A 27505-nucleotide genomic window follows, 5' to 3' on the forward strand; every position below is an offset into this window, starting at 1 on the left:
AATGAACTGTAACTCCGTGAATACTCAACAAAGAGACATGAGAGAAAGCTATCTATAGAAAGCCTGACATGTCTACTTTAAAACTAAACAAGTGCTGCCAAAAACAAATATTCTGTGATAAAGTAATCCATATGAAAACAATGCGATGTCTGTTTTTCATGTCTCCCTTCATTATATCTAATGTGACCACGCCCCCGCGCTGAACGCGCTATTCAGATTCAAACTGAAGCGCGCTGCTTGAATATGCCCACACAGAAGAAAAAGCAGCCAGACTGTTCTTCAAGTTCTTTTATTTTACTGTTTGCTTCGCGATGAGAGGAATAAGACATAATTCACCCCAAAAAGATGTGATGTGGTTGAGGATTTGAGAAATGGATTTCCTCAGAAAAAAAGAATTAAGCTCTTTATTCAGCAGAGATCATAAACATGAGTAAGTCTCTTTTTATTTATTTATATACTTGTACTAGTTTTCACATAACGTGTAAACATTTTACTAGTTAGACTTTTTCCAAAATATAATTCCTGACTAAATGTATAATCAAGTGAAACATTATGAAGTTTCAGTAACAATATAGCTACAATACTATACCATTCAAAAGCTTGATGTAAATAATATAAATGTAACAAATAAATGTAACCGTAACAAGTGTAATAATGCTGTTCTTTCAATTTATCCCCCCTAATAAACCTGAAAAAAAATGTTCTCCGCTCTTTTCAACATTATTAATAATAATAATAATGATGATAATAATAACATTTTTTTTTTTTGTAGAAAATCAGATTGTTAAGATAAAGATTTTCGTTTTCTATAAATTGTATCTTAATTTTGATCAATGTTTTATCAATTAATTGCCCATATTTTATAAATTAGAAGCAAATATAGCAGACAATGTAATGAGGCCGCGCCGGCACGATCACTTGCATGTGACCTGGAGGACGCCGAAACTCAGCGTGTGCCTCACAGATTTGAGAAATATAGGCTATATATTACAGAAAGCTTGAAATGTCTACTTCTAAACGAAAATATTAAACTAAAATAAATAGGCTACTCTCTGATTATGTAATCCATTTGAAATGTGCATTTCTCTCTGGCGTTCATGGCGAGTCTGCATCGTCAACTTCATCTTTGCAGCAACACAGAAAACACCAGTTTATTACTAAACAATTAAATGTCTCCTTGCATATTTTCGAACCAGCAGGCCATTCTGGGTTGAGCGAGACCCCACGGAATGAGCGAGCAGAGCGTAATATATGGAGAAATGCACTCTCCGCTCACAAGCTCTGATCGGAACAAACCAGAGCCTCACTATCTGCGGAACAGAAACATCAAAATAGACATAGCCAGACTAGACTATTTTAGAACAAATTATGAGCTTATTGACGATTTTGTTTTTTTTTTATAATTCTTGACGAAATGTGAATATATTAAGGATTTTTTGTGTGTTTTTTTTTTTTTTTTGCCTAGTTCCTGTGTCTATGGCCCAATGACGATATGATGAGCATTTACTAAATTTAAAAAATGCGGGTCAGGAAGCGGGTCGGGCACAATATTTTCTTTTCCTTTTTTTGCGGTCCGAGTTGCGGTCGGGTTAGTTGAAAATGTCGGTCGGGAGCGGGTTATTAACACATTGACCCGCGCATCACTGCTACATATATATAGGCGACAATCTAAAAGATGATCACAAGTCTCTTACCTTCTAGAGTATCAGCAGCTTCATCTTGCTTCATCTCTCTCAGGAAGTAGAGCGTGAGATCAAGAGCTGCTTCTTTCATACTGCATCTGTTCTCATTAAAGTCCTTCACAAAGTATTGCAAGTCCTCTTTTTGTAATATTTTCTTAAACTTTTCCAGTTCTTTCTTTAGAAATTTGATTATTTTGCTCTCAAGATCCTACAAAGACAGACAAAAATGAATGACAGAAAAAAAAATCATATATAATTGGTCAAACGTTTTTATTCAATTAAAAATATTCATCAAAAATCAAGATGAGACAAACATTACTTTGCTGTAAATACAAATAAAAATTGGTTCTAATTCTTATTTTATGGGTTCTTAAGAAAAAAATGAGAAATAAAAGTTGTCACTCTTATTCTATTACATATGTTTATTATAACAATTAAATATTCTTGAAAATGTCTGTTATTACCTGGAAGATCTGCAGGAGACTGTCTGTAAAATTCTTGTGTTTTCTGTGAGACTGTAAATCTGGATCTAATGTTTCATACTGAAGCCTGATCGTAAATAGAATAAATGAAATACTGCATTTTTAGAAAAAATAAAAATAAACGATAAATTTATGAACTACAAGTAGTTTTCTGATAATTATTCACTGACACATGTTCTGACAGTCTATGTTTAAAGAAAAATAAGAAACCGATCAAATACCGTTTGGTTCGTGTTGTTTCTTCACTGAAGTCTGGCATGTTATCATCCTTTGACCGGTCACTCTTCACAGACACATGTGATCCTGATCTTACACTAATGACACAAAGAGAGAAGAGAAACTTTTCTACAGGAGCTTCATCTGTGTTTTATATTGACACACATTCTCTCTCGTCCTTCACAGAAACATCTGCAGAGTTTTAAAGACAGCGGTCATTCTAGAGATTTTATTTTTCATTTTCTTTTTTGACTAAAATAGAAAGCAGAAATGTGAGTGCTACACAGTTCTGACTCTATTTTAAAAGTTTATCGCTTAGTTTATACAGGTTTATTACTGTATCCTTTTGACCCCGAGTCCAAGTCTGAGATGAATGTTTTACAGAGATAAGCTTTTATTTTGCAACTCTCTAACCTTTCAGATACAAACTCAAAGTTATAATTTTTCTTCTTTACTGTAACAACTTTAAGTCCTGAAGTGTCAACATAAAATACAGTAATAGGTGTGGTTTATTGTATTTAATGTACAGTGTATTTAGCTGTGTGTATCTGATGTTGTACACAGGAAGCTGGCAGAGAATGCACTGCAGCTTCATAAAGCGTGCTGTACACAAGATAACCTTTGGGTCGTACATAGCAAACCTCTGAAAGTGCAGCAGTGTTTAAAATGCTTCTCTGAAAACAGACTCAGTCTTACCTCTGTTTCTGTAAGAGACTCATCTTTCCTCTCTTCTCTGACAGACTGCAGATGAACAGCTCAACACTGAGATCTTTGTGTCTCTGAAGACGATCAGATGCTCATCATGACCTGGACATGACAATCAGATCAAGATCATGAGAGTTCAGAGGAACAAATGATGAAGAAAATAACTAGTGCTGAGTTTGAGTTATCAAGCGATCAATATACAAATAAAATATGCTACACAAATACTGCCATGTAATAATCTCTTCAGATCACTCACAACACACTTCTTTATTTACATACACATTACTATCGAAGCATTAAGAAAAAAAAAAAAAAAGATTATTTTTGCTCGTGTTTATCGTCTCTCTACCCGGAAGAACAGGTTTGATTTGAATACTTTCGGTTTCGCGACTTAAACTGGAAGAAGGAGAAATAAAATAACACGTTTAGAATTATTCTGACTGCTACATTTGTAAAGACTTGTAAAAAATTTAACACGTTTTAACACGTATTTAATCGGTTTGTTTTATTAATATCTCTCTGTTTCTCGGTCGTTTGTTATTCGTCGACAGACAGGTATAAGTTATAACTGAACAAATCCCGCTTCATCCAGCTCTGAAACGCGTTCATCATTCTCCTAAATAAGTGTAATGGTGAAAGTATTCAGACTTACTTGCAGTAGTTCAGACGATCTTGTGCTGCAGGAACGGAATCCAGAAGTCTTTCAAACACTTTCGGTTTGTGATCGCTGTTAAACACCTGTGCGATCTTCACGATTGATGTTTGTCACCTGACACGACTTCATCTTGGAGAAAATCAAAGTCCAGTTAACAACAGATCTCGTGCATCAGCGCCACCAACTGGACAGGAATGTGAAGCACAAACACACCTGCTTTCTCCTTCTTCTTCCTTCTAACAGCAGATCCCAAACTAAAACAGTGCACTAGCGCCACCTGCTGTTTCTTCACATTCTCCCTCTCAATCTGCTCCATTCACCTCCTTCTGCTACATTTGACTACTCTGAAGGGTTAATGAATAATAACAAATCATATCAAATAATCCAAGACAAACATATCAGTCTGAAAGATAATGATTATATGCTATATAACAGAATCATATACAGCCCTGTTTTTATTTGAAGAAATTTCATTACATTTCTTTCATTACAGCAATAGTCTATGAATTCAGATTGAAGGATTTATTCAGTTATTCTGTAGGTTATGATGAATAATTAAGTTATATAAATGTATGATTCATTTAATTAGTTCAGAACTCAATTAATTATAATGAACTTTCAGTTTCTACATACAAATAGAAAATGTCCAGTTATTTTCATCTTATTATCTGAATTTATCATCTCTGGTTGCTGTAATGTAGATATATGTGCTTTCAGACAGAGACATTTCTGGATCTGATGAAGATAAACCCCAGGAACACAGAAGAAAGATCTTGTTTGAGACTCGAATCTCAATCATTAGACTGTAAAAAGTGTGAGAGATGAGAGAGATCGACCTTTATCTGTTCTCACATGGACAGATATTCAATGAGTACGGCAGAAATTTAGGCAGTACCTCACCATTGTGAAGCAGAGTATTACAGTTTGACCCAAACATGATTGTCCCGTGACATGACAGCATTGGCTAGAGTAATTAGTTCATTTACAACCTTCCTTACAAATGGGTGCATAGTACTGATTATTATTTTTATTATAAATATTATTTACACTTACAGTTACATGATGCATTTCTGGTTTCAAATGGTGGTCATGGTGGTACTTTTCTATAACACTGAATGTGGTAATAAAGAGTTGCTTATGCTTTAAATGTTGTCCATATGATGGAAAAATCACTTTGATAAAAGAGATGTTTTTCTGTTTGTTTTTATTTTATTTTATATATCACATAGTTATATCCCGCTACATTACCACTAACGTTATACTTCCACTAAACAGTATCTCTGTTTACCCAGACACAATTATATCAGCTCTGACAACTACAGAAATGTGAAAAGTGTTCATTAAATAGTTGTCACAATGATCCTAAAGAGTTGTTGTGTAAGCGTTTTGTTATCACTCTTTGTCAGTTTAATATATTGTCAGTTTCATTCATTTTCCATTAAATGCAGTATGAAAGGGTTTCAGCTTTTTATCCTGTTGAAAGATTACAGTACACAGCATGAATTATCACACCCCTCTGAAACTCAATTTAGAAATGAATCTTTATATCTAGGACATGTTTTATATGTTCAGATGTGGTCAGGTTTACTCATTTATACTACTTACTTTAAAATGTTTCTAATGTTTACAAAAAAGTTAGATGATTCAAATTACTTTATAATTGTGTAATATCTAATGTTAATCAGTTTAAGCACATTTTGTCCCTCTATTCTGCAGCAAATTATGAAAAGGCATCTATCGGAGGACGTACTCCATTCGAGGACCACTTTCTCTTGTGCACATCGACACGAATCACAGATCGATAAGGTATTTTAACATTTACATAGCATATATACATTTAAAATAAGAAAAGCATTTTGACTGCCTTTTCATAATTAAAAAAATAAAAAAATAAAAAAATAAATAAATAAATAAGTCAATTTAGGTTAAAAAAGCAAAGCACAAACACAAAGCATAAAGACTGAACAGCACAATGAATTTATATTGCTTTGAAGCTTACTGTGTATTGATGTACAGTTTTTTCACATCTGAATATAGTTTGGAACAATTTGGAAGCAATCTTGGCTGCTTTTGTTGTAATACATGTCAATAATAAAGAAAATTAAAAATAAAACAGTCAAATATCCAAAAGCTACTGCACCATTATTCTTTTAACATTATTAACGGCATAACAGAGGGTCCACAGTATACTGATTAAACTACAGTAAGAATCGATCTCATGAAGGACCAAAGTCTCTGCGATTGCTCTCCGCCGGCTCATAATGCTGAGCAACTCTGTGTTTGTCTCTAGCTGCTGTGTAGGTTACAGTACAGGAACATGCATTTACTAGAGACAAGCAGAAACTATGCTGACCACATCGAAGCTGACAGTCAGGATCAATATCATGATGCTCAGCTGTGAACGATTTAAAAATGACATGCAAAAAAAATACATAAATTTAAAAAATTTTAAAAAATTGTGTGCATGATTTACTTATTCATTCCCTCATTGTACTAAAATGTGAAGACAGTTACTATTTTGTTCCCTCAATTTGCTAATTCATTATCTCAGTTTCTAAATTGTGCACAATTTGTGTTTTGTGTTTGTACAGTAAACAGGTGTGTGTGTGTGTGTTTGTATGTTTGTGTGTGTTTTGTGTTTTGTACAGTAAACAGGTGTGTGTGTGTGCAGGGACCTGGACTAATAATGAGGTCCAAGTTCAATAATACGCTAAAAGTTCAAATTGATTAACTAACTAATTGATAACTAACAATAGTGAAAGATGTGGATGTTGTGCTTCCCATCAATAATCACATCTCTGCATTCCCCCAAACTGATTTGCAGAAATTAAAGTCCCACTCGGTGTGAGCTGAAGTGATTGTGACTAGACGGAAGAGAAATCTACTTGGTCATAAAGGGGTGATATGATGCAATTTCAACTTTTCTTTTTCTCTGGAGTGTTACAAGGTGTTTGTGAATAGATAAGATCCCTAAAGCTGCAAAGACTATAAGCGTGAAACACAAGTTTGTTCATAAAGCCCTTAAATGGAGATAGTTTGGGTGTGTTTTATGCAAATAGCTTTGTGGACGTTTATTGAGAAGACTCAGAATTCAGTAACATTAGAAGGAGGTCAGGGTCTGTCCAAATACCTACACTTGCAGACTTGAGAGAGTGTGCACATGACTGGAAGTGATAACTTTCTGCTCATGAGATGTTTGTTTTCTCAGGCAGGTTTGTGAGTGGACGCCGTCGCCTCGGGAGATTACATTTTTAAGACATGTTTTTGTTTTAAAACTGATTTTAAGCCATTGAAACACAAACACCAGAGCTGTATGTGCGTCTCTTTTTCTGTGTGAGAGGAGTGTGTGTTGTTTGTTTGCTAATTTATTGGCTTCGAATGATTTGATAAACACACACATACGCGTCAGAATTCCCATCTTTGCAAGTTTCCTCATTAACATAACACACACCCGGCAGAAAGTTACACGATTTAGAAACAGCACCAAACTCTGGCAAGATAAAGTTATTTTATATAAAATAAAAACATTGCATTTAATTTACAGTTCAAGTATAATAGGAAGAGTGAATCATCTGGGAGAGAATGTGATTGTCTTGACTGTCGTGTATGTTACATGCAGTTTGAAGCTGAATGGAGGATGACAGATAGACGCCGTGGAGAGAAGAGTTTACATCAACTTAAATATTCATCTGTATCTCACATTAAACCATGCACCGTCTTTTAAATGTGTTAGGTGTGTAAAAATACTTCAACTGACAATAAAGATCATTCTGAAGTTATACTGCACTGAGCACTATTGACATTTTTATGGTCTCTGAATAAATGTTTTTAAATATATATTTATATTGCTTTTTGATTTGGTTCATGAAAATATTTTTATGAAAACTGTCAGCACAAATGACTTACAGATGAAGACAGACATGTGGCTGAGAATAATGGCCTTCTTAATAAACTATTACCTGGAGACTTGGTGTTGGCAGATGGTGGATGTGACAGAGACAGTGTTGGACTCGTGTGTGCAGAAGTGAAAATACCTGCATTCACCAGAGGACGCAGCTGGATGCAGAAGATGTGGAGGAAACACGGCAGATAGATCACCTCAGGGTTCATGTGAAGAGGGTGATATACACGTGTATGTGTGTGCATTTATATACATATACAGAAATGTACCTTAAATAAACTACTTTTATTTTGGATGCTAGTAATGGTTTTCACAGCCTTACATTAAATGTTGCCTATGCATGAACAGCATTATCATTGTTATGCATATTGCATACCACCTATTACAACAATAAATGGCGAAATTGATCAATTCTGTATCTCATTATTTGTGCATCACATTGAGGTAAATGTGTACAGTTTACAGTAAGGTATATAAAACCAGTAAAGGGGCAGTGTAACACATAAAAGGTAATTAGATAAACAACTATCAAGACCACAGGTAAGACAATAAGTAAAATATTAAATAGAAAAACACTTATTTAATTTATACATTTAGTGCACTTGTAGTGCTAATACAACAGGAGTAACTTGTAACAACAGTGTAACCTTCAAGTATCAAGAACATAGATAATGCAATAAGTGAAGAAAGAAACGGTAAATGGAAAGACAATTATTAAAACTAATTAATTCAAGACCTTTGAGTGAACAACCATTTTCTGCTCATTGACACAGAAAATCTGAAGATCCTGCACTCAACCATATTTGTAAATTGCAGGTGGACCTCGAGAGATTTCACATTTTTTAATTGCTCAGATGTGTAACATTACGCACTGACTCTACAAACAAGGAAAGAAAATACATCGATGAAGATTACGAGCGTTAGCTCATTAAGATCATCAGACCAGCCTTCACTGTAAAACCTGACAAGTGACTTAACTCAAACCGTTTGAGTCAACAGATATCATTAAAAACCTGACAGATTAGAAACTGCATCTCAGTATGAAACAGCAGTTTCTCTGCATCTGACCACAAAGCACTCCAGCGGGTGGAGAAAACTAAAACACCTCCACCCTGGTCAGAAAGACACAGCAGCACCTTTACTTACGGAGCCTTAAACTGCTCAATGGATCACTGACACCCAGTTAACTTCCATCGAGAACATTTATCAGAAGCGCTGTCTGAGCAGGGCAAGAAACATGATCAAGGATGCCTCTCATCTTCACTATGAACTCTTCATCCTCCTTCCATCCGGCAGGAGTTACAGGAGCCTACGCTCTCGCACTAGTAGACTCAGGAAGAGCTTCTTCCCCGAGACTGTGACACTTCTGAACTCCACAACACCAATCTAACCTGCTCCTGCTCTTTTACTGCACTCCTCACAGTACTTCTGTACAGAGCACAGTAAACTATTTCTATAAAAATATCATTGCACTACTGTTATTTTGCATAGAATACATTGTTTAACAATACGTTTGCACACTCAATCCAACTGTATTCATTACCACAGCTCTCACGTTGCTGCTGTTCATAATGTATATATAATCCCTACATTGCTCTGTTCATAATGTGTATATAATCCTACACAATATATATAATATATATAATATAATCCCACAGTTACTTTGACAATGCAGTCTCTTCATTACCATAATAAAATACATAAACACTGCGCAGTTTAAATATATAGTAAAATCTATGCCATTAAGTGTTATCACTGTACCAATGTTGGTTTCAGTTTCGTTTTGTTTTAAATTAATTAGTTTTGGCTTGTCGTCTGTATTGCTATAGCTTCTTATATTCTTAATTCTTGTTCTTTTCTAAATACTGTTAATGAAAATTATCTGTTGTGGAGTGAGGGGAACTAAAATAGTCTAGCTATGTAAACTGTAATCCGGTACTGATTCCAAATGACATGACAAAAATTATAGTTAGTAACATAATCCATTACATTACACATTTTAGATAATCTAATCAGACTACTTTAGATTACTTTTGACCTAACTTGATTTAAATAGGATAATATTCTACCATATTGACATAAAAAATATAAAGAGTAATATATATATATATATATATATATATAAATATATAATTTCACAAAGCTTGTCAGAACATTCTGTTTTTGCTTCACATTGGGTTATTATTAAATCAAATTATGTGTATGATTATTATATAACTAAATGATATGAAATCATATACATTATATGCATATTAATTATATAACAAATTAAATAACTAATTTAGGTTAAATAAAGATGTCAGTCTTTATTTTTTTTTACCTATTCTTTTAAAAATAACACATTTTTTAAAACAAAAAATATGAGCTCACATATCGTACCTAAACACGCATGGATATCCATATACAGCTATGATTCGCGATCCCCAAACTGACTCAAATGATTCTCGAACCCGCTTTGAACTCCCGAAACGACTCAAATGATTCACGAAACCGCTCCGAACTCCCGAACTGATTCAAATGATTCGCGAACTCGCTCCGAACTCCCGAACTGACTCAAATGATTCGCGATCCCGCTACGAACTCCCGAACTGATTCAAATGATTCGCGATCCCGCTACGAACTCCCGAACTGATTCAAATGATTCGCGATCCCGCTACGAACTCCCGAACTGATTCAAATTATTCGCGAACTCGCTCTGAACTCCCGAACTGACTCAAATGATTCGCGATCCCGTTACGAACCATAGACATATAAATATAGCTAGACGCCTCATTGGCTGCTCGACCGCACGTCAACGTCGCCGCCATATTGGAGCGGGCAACTCTCATAACTCTCACATCAGGACAGAAGAAAACACACCTGACTCATCGACAGATTGGACACCTACAAACCGTCACACGATAATAAAAACAGATCTCGGGGTGTTATCTTTCACAGGTAAGACTCTTTGGTCATTTTTAACTTCATGTTGACAGCTTAATTAACCACCAGTGTCAGACAATTAATAATATCGCTAGCGTAGTTAGCGGTGAAAGCTGAGACTTTATGAATTCAAAGTTTAAATGAATTCTTATTACGTTTTAACTTATATTGCCGTTTATATAATAAACTAAATGGTGTTATGAGCAAAATATACAGAGTGAGCCCTTTGACTGTCTAGATTAATGATGGAGCTAAAGATTCTCTCTTTAATTTCACTACTGTTACTTATTTACAAAGATTAAGTGGTTACACTTTAGAATACTAGTCCTTTAGTTAATGTTAGTTACATGAACAACATGAACAAACAATGAACAATACATTTATTACTGTATGTATTCATCTTTGTTCATGTTAGTTAATGAAAATAAAATTTTTCATCGTTAGTTCATGCTAATTCAGAGTGCATTAACTAATGTTAACAAGCACAACTTTTGTTTTAAATAATGCATTAGTAAATGTTGAAATGAACATCAACTAAGATGAATAAATGCTGTAGAAGGACTGTTCTTGCTTAGATCATGTTAACTAAAGTAGTTAACTAATATTAACTAATGGAGCGTTATTCAAAAGTGTTACCGATTAAGTTTATCATCACTTGATTATAAGGATTTCATTGCTTTTCATAAAACTGTGAACTGATTCTATGTATTCTTTTTTCTTCCCTGTTAGCCATTTGCAAACAGGACAAGGAAAGCTGAGGAAAGCTGTTCTCTGCATTTCCAAGAGACAAGACTATTCCTCCCTAGACTAGTGTTGTGTTTGTACTAAACCCAGAGCAGCCCTGAATGAATCGACAGAATGACCAGCTCATATTCTAATACTATAGACTGCATTTAAAAAGCTTTGCACAGGCTGTTTAATGCTGATCATGTACTGCGTGTGTCTTTACACAAAAACTACATGATTTAAATAGCCTAGAAATGAAAAACACAGGAACTCATAGTGAGTCCAGCTGCAATATCATGATAAACTCATTGTAATGTTGTTATAATTATTATTAATTTTGATTAATATCAAGTTTTTGAGGGGAGCATCTCATATTCTGGTCTGTGATAAAAATAACTATACTTTGAGATTTTGTGTGACATTTATATGTGTTAACATACATGGAAAAATAAATCACTGTTTCAAAATGTGTGTGTTTTCTGCATGAGTGTGTGTAATGTGCCTTAATATAACAGATATATATATATATATATATATATATATATATATATATATGTGTGTGTGTGTGTGTGTGTGTGTGTGTGTGTGTGTGTGTGTGTGTGTGTGTACATGTATATATTATACATGTATATATTATACTTAAGGAGCTCATTAATTAAACACAATTTGGAACTCATGTCCACAATTTTTTTGCATTGTGTCTGAATTTGATTAATAATTATTACACCAATAGTATTTTAAAATTACATTTAATTTTTATTTTATTTTACTCTTTAATTTACTATTAATTTATTCTTCATTTTTGTCTATTCTGTATTATTCCACCCTTGATATTACATATTCTTCTTTTGTTAACCTATTGTTGTTCAGTTATTTATTATGGTATTATTCATATTATACAAATAATTGTATACTATTATAAATCTATTATATCGAATATGTTATTGTAGCGTTGTACTCGCTTTTCATATTATTCACTTTACTTTATGTTGAACTACATGTACTTTTTAATATAACATATCACTTTTCTACAGTGCACTGTATCAGTGCATATTTTCATTTTCACTGATCCATAGCCTCATCAGTTACATGTGTTATTATTTGTTGTGGAGTTCATCTGTAGGCTATAGTGTCACTTTTTGATTTGTATTTACTTGTTTTATTAAATTTTCTCAACAATAGTAAATTATTAGTAATTAAAGATGTATTACTTAGATTTTATCACAGAATTTCAATTGTAAACCGAAAATAATCAACGAAATCAAGAAGTGAGACAAATGTGAGCTTTCACAATTCCTTACGAAAATTAATAAATTTTCCAAACCTAACTAAATAACTGGAGGCAAAGTTTTTAACTGCAAGTAGATCACGTTGAAGTATCGCAGCAACGGCTCAGAGCGGCCAATGAGGCGTCTAGTTATTTATATGTCTATGCTACGAACACCCGAACTGATTCAAATGATTCGCGATCCCCAAACAGACTCAAATGATTCGCGAACTCGCTCCGAACTCCCAAACTGACTCATATGATTCGCGATCCCGCTACGAACTACCGAACTGACTCAAATGATTCGCGATCCCGCTACGAACACCCGAACTGATTCAAATGATTTGCGATCCCGCTACGAACACCCGAACTGATTCAAATGATTCGCGATCTCCAAACTGACTCAAATGATTCGCGATCCCGCTTTGAACTCCCGAACTGACTCAAATGATCCGCGAACTCGCTCCAAACTCCCGAACTGACTCATGATTCGCAATCATTTCAGAGCTGTAACAACAATACTGTGAAACCATGTTATGTTTGCTTAAGGTTATCATACCATCAAAATCTCATACCGGCCCATGACTTATAAATATATATATATTCCATTTGTTGTTATTAACATGGAATGCATTAAAAATTACATCAAGGTTTCCCAAACTAGGGTTTGTGACTTTAATAAAAAGCTAATTAATTAAATCATAAAAAATGATACATTAAAATAAATAATTTTAAAGCCAATCAAAATAAAATCTTACTAAAAAAGTTTAACATTTCATTTGTTTACCTGCATGTCATGTGGACATAACCAATATCAGAGAATCATGAACATGCAAATGTGATAATTATTAAAATATATTTTTTTAAATCTCAGGGGTACTTCAAGTAAATATATTTGGTGAAAGAGGATCAGATGACAAAAGTTTGTGAATTTGTGTGTTTTAATATGTTTGAAAGACAAACGCCTTCCAAATACAAAGTAACACATGGTTAAATAATCAACAGAGTGATTATTTAAATAAAATCAATGTGTTCATCAGTAGTTGATGCAATGTTGAAACACTTCTTAAACCTGAAATGATTTTTATAAATCAATCTTCAAATGCTGTCACTGACAATGCAATGCTGCAATTTGGAAATAGTGGAATAACTATTAGGGATTTCACTGTTATCATATTTTTCTTTGTTTCACCAGTTTTCATATTATAGACAGACTGAGTGCATAAGTCTTTGGTGTTATTTTATATAATAAAAAGTCTAATAAATCAGCACATTACATGAGATTAAATAAACCATGTGTATGAGTCCACATTCTGTTGCTTTGTGTTTACTGGTGAAAGAGCAATACCTGAAACACAAAAGTACATTTCTCAAATAACAACAAACATTATGATTATAATTTAGAGCAAAAATAATTCTGATCGGTTTAGCCATTATACAACCTGACTAAAATGCTCATACATTTCGTTTTCTTAAACTTGACTAAACAAAAACCGGACAGGGTTGACTAAATATGATAATTAAAATGTACATTTGAGTAAAAATAAGACTGAATTAAAAAATGGCTGCCAAACTTAATACTGCTGTGCGGTTAATTAATAATAATCTTACTGCTAAAATGTCAAGTTTTCATTGACTAAAACTAGACTAAAATGGTGAGACTTTCAGTCGACTAAAACTAAACAGGATAAGGTTGACTAAATATGATAAAAACTAACAAGGACATTTAACTGGTTCTACATTATATTTATATACACTTCTTCTAATCTCACACACTATTTAGGATGATAGTATGAACATTGAGACACAGGGCATGTCTTTATAAATGAAGCACTGAATCATAGACTCAAATGATTCAAAATTCACAAACACGAATCCTTCAGTAACGAAACACTGCTGTGTGTTGCTCAGAGAAGCGTTTGGAAGCGTTTTCATTAACCAAATGGAGCAAAAACAGTCAACTTTGACAATATAGCAAATATTGAACTAACATGTATATGAACTACTCATTTCAACGCTTTAAAATGTTAAATTTGGTCGTGTCATGTTGCTTAACTGGGCTGTATGGGTTATGTGTCTTCTGTGTGCAGTTGTGTTCATTTGTTTTGATTTCTCCAGGAGATTCTCTCTCAGACAGACTGTGTGAACTTCAACTGTGATCTTGTTGTTACTGATCCGTTATAAATCACTGTTTACACTGAATGTAAAAAAAAATCAGAAACATCATAGTAGGAGTGCAGTGGTGGACAGTAACGGAGTAGCTTTACTTCGTTACTGTACTTAAGTACATTTTTCAAGTATCTGTACTTTACTGGAGTAGTTTTATTTTGAGCAACTTTTACTTTTACTTCACTACATTCCAAAGCATAAAATCGTACTTTTTACTTCACTACATTTCATAAAACATATCGTTACTCCCTATAATATCACGTGCTCCGACACGCAGAAGCGGTGTCTGATTCATCATGAACGAACTGAATCTTTTCAAAATAAACTTTTAAATCGGATCGCGAATCACACCAAACGATTCGTTTACGAATTAGAATGATCCGATTGCAGCTGTTCTGGAGTCGACCACTCACTGATTCAAATGAACCGTTTAGTGCGAGTCTCCAGAAGTAAGAACCGGGAGATCTTGTGAGCGCGCGTGCGTCTGATGTTGATAAAAGTAAGTTATGTCGAAATTTTGGATTAATTATTGTAACTGAAAATCATATTTAGGTCAAAACTGTCAGTTGTTTGGGAACTAAATCCGTTGTAAAGAGTGATCTATTTAAGCCCACTGAAATGCTCGAGTGCAGACGATGCAGACACATCAATTCTAGGTAAAAAACAACAACAACAAAAAACCCATAAAATAACACAGATTAAATACAATAACTCGTGCACGTTCATATTCCCCGCTGCCGTAATGTTAACAGTTTTATTAAAATGTCCTATGTTACGTCTGTTTTTATATTGTTTATCGACAGTAACGTTATACATATTGTTTGGATTAACTAGACGAGTAGACAGACATGAATGTTCATCGTACTGAAAATAAGTAAATATTGTTAGCTGATGCTACAAGCTTGTTGGTGCTAAATTGATGTAATTTTTATAAATAATGTCCAAATATTTTTATTCACCCACCTATATATATATATATATATATATATATATATATATATATATATATATATATATATATATATATATATATATAATATAGTTTACATCTGGTTAGAAAAGAAAGGATGTGATGTTCAGAACATGCTAACTACAGTAATTATCAGTGGGAAGAGATGCACCCCATTTGGCCAGGGGTGTTTTTAAACCACAGACAAGATTTGAGAAGGAAAAAAATCATTATCTTGATTTACATTTTTTTTTTTTTTTTTTTTTTTCCGTAAAATGTTCTTCCTAACTTCAGGCCTTATTATCATGTCATATATACAGTACAGACCAAAAGTTTGGACACACCTTCTCATTCAAAGAGTTTTCTTTATTTTCATGACTATGAAAATTGTAGATTCACACTGAAGGCATCAAAACTATGAATTAACACATGTGGAATTATATATGGAATTATATACATTTCAAAAAAGTGTGAAACAACTGAAACTAGATAAAAAAGTTCGTCAAGACAAACTTTAAGTTGGCTTGAGAAAGCCTGACCAGAAAGTCTGAAAAGTTTGAAAAGTTTGAAAAGTTTAAGAAGTTTAAAAAGTTTTAAGTTTGACGGTTTTCAGTCTGAGATAGATAGATAGATAGATAGAGTTTGAAGATAGATAGATAGATAGAGTTTGAATATAGATAGATAGATAGATAGATAAAGTTTGAAGATAGATAGGTAGATAGATAGAGTTTGAAGATAGTGTTTGAAGATAGATAGATAGACAGATAGATAGATAGATAGATAGATTAGTTTTAATATAGATGGATAGAGAGATAGATTAGTTTTAATATAGATGGATAGATAGATAGATTAGTTTTAATATAGATAGATAGATAGATAGATAGATTAGTTTTAATATAGATAGATAGATAGATGGATAGATAGATACAGTCAGAAGATAGATAGATACAACCATAAGATAGATAGAAAGATTAGTTTTAATATAGATAGATAGAAAGATAGATTTAGATAGATAGATTAGGTTTAATATAGCATGTTGCTAGCATGATTTTAGCATGATTAGCATGCGACTAGCATGTTGCTAACATGATTTTAGCATGATTCTAGCATGATTAGCATGTTGCTAGCATGATTCTAGCATGATTAGCATGTTGCTAGCATGATTTTAGCATGATTAGCATGCGACTAGCATGTTGCTAGCATGATTTTAGCATGATTAGCATGCTAAAATTAGCATGCGATTAGCAGACGATTAGCATTTTGTTAGCATGATTTTAGCATGATTAGCATGTTGCTAGCATGATTTTAGCATGATTTTAGCATGATTAGCATGCGACTAGCATTATTTTAGCATGATTAGCATGTTGCTAGCATTATTTTAGCATGATTAGCATGTTGCTAGCATGATTTTAGCATGATTAGCATGCGACTAGCATGTTGCTAGCATGATTTTTAGCATGACTAGCATGTTGTTAGGATAGATAGATAGATAGATAGATAGATAGATAGATAGATAGATAGATAGATAGATAAGTTTGAATAGATAGATAGATAGATAGATAGATAGATAGATAGATAGATAGATAGATAGATGAGTTTGAATATAGATAGATAGATAGATGAGTTTGAAGATAGATAGATAGATAGATAGATAGATAGATAGATAGATAGATAGATAGATAGATGAGTTTGATAGATAGATAGATAGATAGATAGATAGATAGATAGATAGATAGATTAGTTTTAATATAGATAGATAAGTTTGATAGATAGATAGATAGATAGATACATAGATAGATAGATAGATAGATAGATAGATAGATAGATAGATTAGTTTTAATATAGATAGATAGATGAGTTTGAATATAGATAGATAGATAGATAGATAGATAGATAGATAGATAGATTAGTTTTAATATAGATAGATAGATGAGTTTGAATATAGATAGATAGATAGATAGATAGATAGATAGATAGATAGATAGATGAGTTTGATTATAGATAGATGAGTTTGATTATAGATAGATAGATAGATTAGTTTTAATATAGATAGATGAGTTTGATAGATAGATAGATAGATAGATAGATAGATAGATAGATAGATAGATAGATAGATAGATAGATAGAGTTTGAATATAGATAGATAGATGAGTTTGAATGAGTTTGAATGGGTTAGTAATAGTACATAGATTAGTCTGATTGAGTCTAATGGGCTTCAGTGTGTTTAGATTTGAATTTTTGACAGTTGGAGTTCACGGAATGTTCAGATGAGCAGAGGCTTTTCAATGCAAGTCTATGGGATTTTTATGATTTTTAATCTTCAGTTTTATGAAAAGTATAAGTCCGATCAGTTAGAAAAGATATAGCACACCCGGCGACATCAGTCTGAATAGCTGGGCTGAGTTTGGAGTCTGTAGAGTTAACGGTCTAGGAGGAGTTAGAGTCAGAAAATTTAGTCTCAGAAGAATAATAATAACTAGATAAAAAAGTTCGTCAAGACAAACTTTAAGTTGGCTTGAGAAAGCCTGACCAGAAAGTCTGAAAAAGTTTGAAAAGTTTGAAAAGATTGAAAAGTTTAAGTTTAAAAAGTTTTAAGTTTGATGGTTTTCAGTCTGAGATAGATAGACAGATAGACAGATAGATAGATAGATAGATAGATAGATAGATAGACACAGTCAGAAGATAGATAGATAGCTAGATAGCTAGATAGATAGATAGATAGATAGATAGATAGATAGATAGATAGATAGATAGAAAGATAGATAGACAGACAGAAGATAGATAGATAGTTAGATATATAGGTAGATAGATAGTTTGAAAATGTGAAAAGTTTAAAAAGTTTAAAAAGATTTAAGTTTAAGAAGTATAAAAATGACAGTGATTAACATATTGTTAGCATTACAAGCAAGTGACTATCATGTGACAAGCATGTACTTAGCATGATTAGCAAGGTATCTAGCATTTCGCTAGCATAATTAGCAAGTGACTAGCCATGTCGTTAGCATGATTAGCAAGTTACTAGCATGTCGCTAGCATGATTAGCAAGTTACTAGCATGTCGCTAGCATGATGTTAACATGATTAGCATGTTTCTAGCATGCGACTAGCATGTTGCTAACATGATTTTAACATGATTAGCATGCGACTAGCATGTTGCTAGCATTATTTTAGCATGATTAGCATGTTGCTAGCATGATTTTAGCATGATTAGCATGCGACTAGCATGTTGCTAGCATGATTTTAGCATGATTAGCATGTTGCTAGCATGATTTTAGCATGATTAGCATGCGACTAGCATGTTGCTAGCATGATTTTAGCATGATTAGCATGTTGCTAGCATGATTTTAGCATGATTAGCAGGCGACTAGCATTTTGCTAGCATGATTTTAGCATGATTAGAATGTTGGTTGCATGATTTTAGCATGATTAGCATGCGACTAGCATGTTGCTAGCATGATTTTAGCATGATTAGCATGTTGCTAGCATGATTTTAGCATGATTAGCATGTTGCTAGCATGATTTTAGCATGATTAGCATGCGACTAGCATGTTGCTAGCATGATTTTTAGCATGACTAGCATTTTGCTAACATGATTTTAGCATGATTAGCATGCGACTAGCATGTTGCTAGCATGATTTTAGCATGATTAGCATGTTGCTAGCATGATTTTTAGCATGACTAGCACGTTGCTAGCATGATTTTAGCATGATTAGCATGCGACTAGCATATTGCTAGCATGATTTTAGCATGATTAGCATGTTGCTAGCATGATTTTAGCATGCGACTAGCATGTTGCTAGCATGATTTTAGCATGATTAGCATGTTGCTAGCATGATTTTAGCATGATTAGCAGGCGACTAGCATGTTGTTAGCATGATTTTAGCATGATTAGCATGTTGCTAGCATGATTTTAGCATGATTTTAGCATGATTAGCATGCGACTAGCATGATTTTAGCATGATTAGCATGTTGCTAGCATGATTTTAGCATGATTAGCATGTTGCTAGCATGATTTTAGCATGATTAGCATGCGACTAGCATGTTGCTAGCATGATTTTTAGCATGACTAGCATGTTGTTAGGATAGATAGATAGATAGATAGATAAGTTTGAATAGATAGATAGATAGATAGATATATAGATAGATAGATAGATAGATAGATAGATAGATAGATAGATAGATAGATAGATAGATAGATAGATAGATAGATAGATGAGTTTGAATATAGATAGATAGATAGATAGATGAGTTTGAATATAGATAGATAGATAGATGAGTTTGAATATAGATAGATAGATAGATAGATAGATAGATAGATAGATAGATAGATAGATAGATGAGTTTGATAGATAGATAGATAGATAGATAGATAGATAGATAGATAGATAGATAGATAGATAGATGAGTTTGATGATAGATAGATAGATAGATAGATAGATAGATAGATAGATAGATAGATAGATAGATAGATAGATAGATTAGTTTTAATATAGATAGATAAGTTTGATAGATAGATAGATAGATAGATAGATAGATAGATAGATAGATAGATAGATAGATAGATAGATAGATGAGTTTGAATATAGATAGATAGATAGATAGATAGATAGATAGATAGATAGATAGATAGATGAGTTTGATTATAGATATATGAGTTTGATTATAGATAGATAGATAGATTAGTTTTAATATAGATAGATGAGTTTGATAGATAGATAGATAGATAGATAGATAGATAGATAGATAGATAGATAGATAGATAGATAGATAGATAGATAGATAGAGTTTGAATATAGATAGATAGATGAGTTAGAATGAGTTTGAATGGGTTAGTAATAGTACATAGGTTAGTCTGATTGAGTCTAATGGGCTTCAGTGTGTTTAGATTTGAATTTTTGACAGTTGGAGTTCACGGAATGTTCAGTTGAGCAGAGGCTTTTCAATGCAAGTCTATGGGATTTTTATGATTTTTAATCTTCAGTTTTATGAAAAGTATAAGTCCGATCAGTTAGAAAAGATATAGCACACCCGGCGACATCAGTCTGAAGAGCTGGGCTGAGTTTGGAGTCTGTAGAGTTAACGGTCTAGGAGGAGTTAGAGTCAGAAAATTTAGTCTCAGAAGAATAATAATAATAATAATAATAAGTTTAAATAGAATATCAGTAAGTTGGCTCTCTCAAGCCAACTTAATAATAATAACTAGAATTAAAAGTTAGTGAACTAACTTTGATGTTGGCTTGGCCATCTTGGCCATGGGGCAAAAGAGCCACAGTACTTGTGTGCCCAACATTCTTGAGTTGCCCCGCTGCAAAAAAAATAAATAAATAATACCATAAAAAATACACCTGCAACAGTCTTTTTCCATGGTCCCTTGCTGTTTTCTTTTTTAATAAAAAGCCTAGGCTATGATAACAGCTACGACAGGGTTGTCTAGCTGAATGCGAAATAAGTCATGCAAAAACCATAATCTCCTAAATACCATTCAATTTAATGTTATTTTAATAGTACTGACAACATATTTTAAGTTATCACACTACTGAAAAATTAAAGAAGGGACAGTATATATAGTATACTTCGGTGAGTCAAGAGCTAAACAAAAAGTCCTGTTTCATTACAAAATACTGTAACTTTTATAAACGTTATGCTATCACCACAAAATTTTAATTAATATTTATTAAAAAATAAATATTTCATAAAACTGAAACTTAAATATATTATTTCTATAGGCTATACAAAACAGAAAAGAAAAAAGACTAAATAATAAGGCTGAATAAGCTGATCTATAGCATGTTAAATGGTGGTTGCCTGTCTATGAATGGTACACCCCTCTAAGCACACAGAAGTGGTTTGACCCAAGTCCTCAGCAGCCAATGACACTGACCTGTTCAAACTGATTTTTAAGGCATACTTCACGTGTATTTCACGTGTATTTAACGTGTATTTAAAACGTGAAATATAAGTTAAATACACGCTGATTTTTCATGAGTAAACAACGCGTATTTAACGTGTATTTAACCCTCTTGGCCTTCCATACACATTAGAAGGGAGACGTGAAAAAAGGACATCGCGTACTTTATCACAGAATATTTGTTCGGCAGCACTTGTTTAGTTTAAAAGTAGACATGTCAAACTTTCTATAGATATATCTCTCATGTCTCTTCGTTGAGTATTCATGGAGTTACAGTTCATTTTAATGACGTGTTTGTAAATGAAGATCAGCGCAGACAAGGTTGAAGACAGCACACCTTGTTTGTTATCTTTATTTTATAAGTGCACAAAGTTTTGTTGTTATTGTGTTTGTATCCAAAAAAAAGTAAACCCTTTACAGATTCGATTGATGTATTGCTCTTATCTGTACGTTTAAAACTGAAAATGTAATTTAAGTAATTGTCAGGGTTATCAGCAGAAAATGACTCAAAACGCGTATATGCGTTAATCGACTCCAGAGTTAAAAGGCTGTCGTGACTTTTTTCCTTCCAGTATTCATAAGCTGTATCGCGCTGTCAAATTATATGTCATTTTGCACACATAAACATCTCAAAAACACCTGAATTCTGCTCTTGTTGTGTTCTAATGGGTGGATTAGTGCTGTGATATTATTTTTGGAATCTCTTAAAAAATGCTGATGAAGTGCTCATTTCTCTCTCGTCTTTCTCTCTGTTCTTTGGTCAGAGACATAATTTATTAATGAGATATCTGACCCAGTAATAATAACATATGTTGATTTGGCTTGTCAGAGTGAATGAAATGTGTAGCCTATTTATTTGTCTGATCTCGCCCCAAACGCGGCTGTCATGTGACTTTTTTTTCCCTTCGCGATGTCAAATATTGCATTTTGCACACATACACGGCTCAAAAACCCCTGGATTTTTCTCTTAGTGTGTTCTAATTGGTGGACTGTGTGCATTCGCAGGAATATTTATTTTAAGAAGCTCTTAAAAAATATATATAAATGACTTTACCATGTTGTGACGATGGATAACAATTGATGTGAGGTTCAGCCTGACAGATAAAATCTCACAATCACATATAAACACTCATTTTCATGTGTATAATATATTGTTCTAATTGTTTTGTGCCGTTTCGCTGCAGTGTTTTAATGTGACAGGCTGTAATTCTCTTCAAGTGTTCAGAGAAATACATGGCGAGCTCGCGGGCAGTTGCGCTGCCGCGAATATATCATGTAATTACTTTAAACAGTTCAGAAACATCTGAATTTAGCTCTTGGTGTGTTCTAACGTGTGGATTGCGTGCAATCGCCGATATAATTTAATTATAAAAGGTCTTAAATAAGAATAAATTCGCTCGTTGTGAGCTCCGTGGAGACAGCCTGAGCTGAGCAGCCGTGATTCTTCTCTCGTCTGTCTGACTGCTCTCTGCCCAGACATCAAGTATTCATAAGCTGTATCACGCTGTCAAATTATATTTCATTTTGCACACATAAACAGTTCAAAAACATCTGAATTCTGCTCTTGTTGTGTTCTAATGGGTGGATTAGTGCAATTCGCTGTGATATTATTTTTGGAAGCGCTTAAAAATGCGGATGAAGCGCTCATTTCTCTCTCGTCTTTCTCGCTGTTCTTTGGCCAGAGACATAATTTATAAATGAGACCTGACCCGGTAATAATAACATATGTTGGTTTAGCTTGTCAGTGTGAATGAAATGTGTATTTATTTGTCCGATCTCGCCCCGATACGCGGCTGTCATGTGGACTTCAAGTGTTCAGAGAAATACATCGCGGGCTCGCGGACATTTGGCTGCCGCGAATATATCATGTTATTACTTTAAACAGTTCAGAAACATCTGAATTTAGCTCTTGGTGTGTTCTAACGTGTGGATTGCGTGCAGTCGCCGTTTTAAAAGGTCTTAAATAAGAATGAATTCGCTCGTTGTGAGCTCCTGGAGACAGTGCCTGAGCTGAGCAGCATTGATTCTTCTCTCGTCTTTCTGACTGCTCTCTGCCCAGAAATAAATTATTAATGAGCCCTAACCCCTGTAATAATCAGATATGTTGGTTTAGCTTGTCAGTTTGAGGGAAATTGTATTATTTACTTATTATTTAGTATTTTTAACCGGTTTAAAAGTGAAACGAAACCTGACTCCTCCCTTTAATCTCGGGTATTGCAACTAGGGGCGCAATTTTTCTCAGATAATGTAAGTCTATGGGTAATGTTTTTGACATTTAAAAATTAATAAAAAAAAAACTTTAAGTCTGATCCGTCTGAAAAGATATAGCAACCAGCACCGCTCTATCCCGCAGGTGTCTGCCGAGTTTGGGGCTTGTGGCTTTAAAGCCCTAGGAGGAGTAGCGTTCAGAATTTCTGTCAGAAAAATAATAATAAGAAAAAAAAGAAGAAGATGAAGAAGAAGTTTAAATAGCATAACAGTATGTTGGCTTGTTGCCAAGCCAACATAATAAGTTTAAATAGAATATCAGTAAGTTGGCTCTCTCAAGCCAACTTAAATATGTCATATTGCAGGTTCTTCAAAAAAGCCACCTTTTGCTTTGATTACTGCTTTGCACACTCTTGGCATTCTCTTGATGAGCTTCAAGAGGTAGTCACCTGAAATGGTCTTCCAACAGTCTTGAAGGAGTTCCCCGAGAGATGCTTAGCACTTGTTGGTCCTTTTGCCTTCTGTCTGCGGTCCAGCTCACCCCTAAACCATCTGGATTGGGTTCAGGTCCAGTGACTGTGGAGGCCAGGTCATCTGGAGCACCCCATCACTCTCCTTCTTGGTCAAATAGCACTTGATGCCTTGAGTGAGACTCTACAATTTTCATAGTCATGAAAATAAAGAAAACTCTTTGAATGAGAAGGTGTGTCCAAACTTTTGGTCTGTACTGTAACTGTGATGTTCTGTAAAACAACTAACTTTAAAATACTTTTTTCTTACTGGTGAAAATCAGATGGTCATCTCTGTTTTCTCTCAGGTACATCACAGTGTAAGCTTCACAGTGAACATTACTCTCATCAGCGTAGTCCATATCAACAACAAAAATGTATCTTGACTCCATATAGTGGTTATTTTGAAAAAATCCAAGGTATTTTGAGCAGTAGGATTATAAAAAGAATATGTGCTAATATAAAATTAAATTAAGTAGCCTATATAAAATTGCAAACATCTATCTTGCAGTACTTTTTTACTTAAGTACATAAAAACTCTAGTACTTTTGTACTTTCACTTGAGTAAAATTGAAAAAGGAGTACTTTTACTTTTACTGGAGTAATATTTTACCATATGTATCTGTACTTTTACTCAAGTACTTGATTTGTGTACTTCGTCCACCACTGTAGGAGTGAACATGTGACCCGCCACTGATGAAATCCACATATACACACACAAAAATGTTTGAGCCTCATCACTGAAGGATGAAGAATAAACACAACCGGTTTGTTCTTCAGTGTGTATGGTTCTGCAGGGTTCTAGATCTCTCATGTTCTCTCTGTTCTTCAGTAAACTCTGTCTCTGCAGATTTATCTTCTTCATGATGCTTTGATGCTCGTACTTGTAAGCTAATAAAAAAAGTCTTTTTTATTATTATTAATCTTCTCTTTCATTAATATACAGACACACAAATATATAAGAAAAAAAAGATGCCAAATATAAGCAATATAAGAATTTAAAAAGTGGAAGAATAAACACACTTAGAAATATCATTTTTTTAAATTTGCAAGGTACAAATAAACCACCACTGAATTGAGTTGAACTGAATGTGTTTTAGTTTTGTGTTTTATATGAAACATGGTTTATCACAGACTAATGAGCATACTCGCACCCTAAAGAGAGCAGCCCGAAAAATGGAGCGCAGCTGGAGGAAAACAAAACTAGAGGTATTTTGTATTGCTTGGCGGGAAAGTAGCTACAGAAAAGCATTAAAAACTGCTAGATCTGATTACTTTTCTTCTCTTTTAGAAGAAAACAAACATAACCCCAGGTATTTATTCAATACAGTGGCTAAATTAACGAAAAATATAGCCTCAACAAGTGTTGACATTTCCCAACACCACAGCAGTAATGACTTTATGAACTACTTTACTTCTAAAATCGATACTATTAGAGATAAAATTGCAACCATTCAGCCGTCAGCTACAGTATCACATCAGACAGTGCACTATAGACCCCCTGAGGAACAGTTCCACTTATTCTCTACTATAGGAGAGGAAGAATTGTATAAACTTGTTAAATCATCTAAACTTACAACATGTATGTTAGACCCTATACCATCTAAGCTCTTAAAAGAGGTGCTTCCAGAAGTCATAGGTCCTCTTCTGACTATTATTAATTCCTCATTGTCATTAGGATATGTCCCCAAAACCTTCAAACTGGCTGTTATTAAGCCTCTCATAAAAAAGCCACAACTTGACCCCAGAGAACTAGTTAATTATAGACCAATCTCGAATCTCCCTTTTCTGTCCAAGATACTAGAAAAGGTGGTATCCTCACAATTATATTCCTTCTTAGAGAAAAATGGTATATGTGAGGATTTCCAGTCAGGATTTAGACCGTATCATAGTACTGAAACTGCTCTCCTTAGAGTTACAAATGATCTGCTTTTATCATCTGATCGTGGGTGTATCTCTCTATTAGTTTTATTGGATCTTAGTGCTGCGTTTGACACAATTGACCACAACATTATTTTGCATAGACTTGAACACTTTGTTGGCATCAGTGGAAGTGCATTAGCATGGTTTAAATCGTACTTATATGACCGCCATCAGTTCGTAGCAGTGAATGAAGATGTATCATATCGATCACAAGTGCAGTATGGAGTACCTCAAGGCTCAGTCCTAGGGCCGCTACTCTTCACGCTTTATATGTTACCCTTGGGAGATATCATCAGGAAACATGGTGTTAGCTTTCACTGTTATGCTGATGATACGCAGCTCTATATTTCCCCGCAGCCCGGTGAAACACACCAATTTGAAAAACTAATGGAATGCATAGTCGATATAAAAAATTGGATGACGAGTAATTTCTTACTGCTAAATTCAGAAAAAGCAGAGGTGTTAATCATAGGGCCTAAAAACTCTACTTGTAATAACCTAGAACACTGTCTAAGACTTGATGGTTGCTCTGTCAATTCTTCGTCATCAGTTAGGAACCTAGGTGTGCTACTTGATCGCAATCTTTCCTTAGAAAGCCACGTTTCTAGCATTTGTAAAACTGCATTTTTCCATCTCAAAAATATATCTAAATTACGGCCTATGCTCTCAATGTCAAATGCAGAAATGTTAATCCATGCATTTATGACTTCAAGGTTAGACTATTGTAATGCTTTATTGGGTGGTTGTTCTGCACGCTTGGTAAACAAACTACAGCTATTCCAAAATGCAGCAGCAAGAGTTCTTACTAGAACCAGGAAGTATGACCATATTAGCCCGGTCCTGTCCACACTGCACTGGCTCCCTATCAAACATCGTATAGATTTTAAAATATTGCTTATTACTTATAAAGCCCTGAATGGTTTAGCACCTCAGTATTTGAATGAGCTCCTTTTACATTATACTCCTCTACGTCCGCTACGTTCTCAAAACTCAGGCAATTTGATAATACCTAGAATATCAAAATCAACTGCGGGCGGCAGATCCTTTTCCTATTTGGCGCCTAAACTCTGGAATAACCTACCTAACATTGTTCGGGAGGCAGACACACTCTTGCAGTTTAAATCTAGATTAAAGACCCATCTCTTTAACCTGGCATACATATAACATACTAATATGCTTTTAATATCCAAATCCGTTAAAGGATTTTTAGGCTGCATTAATTAGGTAAACTGGAACCGGAACACTTCACATAACACCGTACTTTCTACATCATTAGAAGAATGG

The 27505-nt window shown here is 34.0% G+C and overlaps 1 protein-coding gene and 1 long non-coding RNA gene across 2 annotated transcripts in view; one reads left to right on the forward strand and one right to left on the reverse strand.

The window, feature by feature from the left end:
• The window catches only part of LOC127987559 (uncharacterized), a 1718354-nt gene that overhangs the window by 98614 nt on the left and 1592235 nt on the right, over window positions 1-27505 (reverse strand). The window lies entirely within an intron of this gene.
• LOC127987649 (uncharacterized) lies at window positions 10437-11756 on the forward strand. The gene is made up of 2 exons (XR_008161304.1): window positions 10437-10578; window positions 11293-11756. It is a non-coding gene; the product is annotated as an uncharacterized LOC127987649 (long non-coding RNA).

The sequence above is a fragment of the Carassius gibelio genome, chromosome B22 (genome assembly GCF_023724105.1).
Source record: "Carassius gibelio isolate Cgi1373 ecotype wild population from Czech Republic chromosome B22, carGib1.2-hapl.c, whole genome shotgun sequence".
In the NCBI taxonomy this organism is placed as follows: Eukaryota; Metazoa; Chordata; class Actinopteri; order Cypriniformes; family Cyprinidae; genus Carassius; species Carassius gibelio.